This window comes from Myotis brandtii, unplaced genomic scaffold, assembly GCF_000412655.1.
Source record: "Myotis brandtii unplaced genomic scaffold, ASM41265v1 scaffold600, whole genome shotgun sequence".
NCBI classification, from domain to species: Eukaryota; Metazoa; Chordata; class Mammalia; order Chiroptera; family Vespertilionidae; genus Myotis; species Myotis brandtii.
The window spans coordinates 608,914-610,159 of NW_005370273.1; the positions used below are offsets into that span (position 1 = coordinate 608,914).

Consider the following 1,246-nt stretch of genomic DNA (forward strand, 5'->3'; position numbering starts at 1 on the left):
AGGGAGCTCATGTGTGGGGTAATCTACCCATGAGCTCTGTAAGTTCTATCCCATGTCTTGGGGGCTTTGTTCACCTGGATTTGCTCAATGACTAGAGAATCTATATTCAAACCCTTAAGTTCAGCGTTACTCTGCATTTTTAGGCATGTGCAGCAAAAATCCACTCTTTTTGGACCACTAATCCTTTGTCTAGCCCAGGTGTAGTGAACGTCTTGGTCCTCGGGTCATATAAGGCTGGTGAAATCATTTGGTCTGGCCCTGCCACATCATTAGTGAAATGCAAATTTAAACTACCTCTTAGAATGACCAAGAAAACAAACAACCGTTACTTTGTACTAGCTGGCAATACCGAGTGTTAGTGAGAAAGTAGTGCTACTGGAACATTCATATATTGCTGGTGGAATGCCAAATAGTAAAGCCACTTTGAAGCATTTTGGCAGTTTCCCAATGAAGTTAACTGTAAATTGCCCTGGCCAGTGTTTTCCTCCAGAGAACCAAAAGGGTCACTGGTTCCATTCCTGGTCAAGGGCATGCATCTGGGTTGCAGGTTTAGGCAACCGCTGATGTGTCTCTCTCATATCGATGTTTTTCCCTCCCTCCCTCCCTCTTAATTCAATTAAAAACATTAAAAAAAAGTTAAGCGTGAACTTACATGACCCAGCAGTTTCAATCCTAGATATTTATCCAGGAAAAATGAAAACGTTTGCATGAGAACTGCACACAAATGTTTATAGCAATTTTGTTCAAGTTGCCAAGTACTGCAAACAGTCTAAATGTCCCTGAATTGGTGAGTGGCATATCCATAGAATTCAGCTAAAATTTTTTTTTGATAATTGCAATAACAGTGACTCTCAAAACTATTATGCTAGATACTAGAGGCCTGGTGCACGGAATTCGTGCACTGGAGCGGGGGGGGGGGGGTTCTCACAATCGACCGCTGGCTCCTTTCCACTCACCTGCCTGCCTGCCTGATCACCCCCTAACTGCTCCCCTGCTGGCCTGACTGCCCTCTTCTAACCCTCCTGCTGGGTTGCCTGATCGCCCCTAACTGCCTCTGCTTGCCGGCCTGATCACCCCCTAACTGGTCCCCTGCCAGCCTGATTGATGCCTAACTGCTACCCTGCTGGCCCGATTGCCCCCAACTATCCTCCCCTGCAGGCCTGGTTGCCCGCAACTGCCCTCTCCTGCCAGCCTGGTTGCCCCTAACTACCCTCCCCTGCAGGCCTGGTTGCCCCCAACTGCCCTC

General features: G+C 47.7%; 1 protein-coding gene across 4 annotated transcripts in view; it reads left to right on the forward strand.

The window, feature by feature from the left end:
• Positions 1-1,246, forward strand: part of WDR33 (WD repeat domain 33) — a 111,246-nt gene that overhangs the window by 29,006 nt on the left and 80,994 nt on the right. The gene's annotated exons all lie outside the window — the stretch shown is intronic.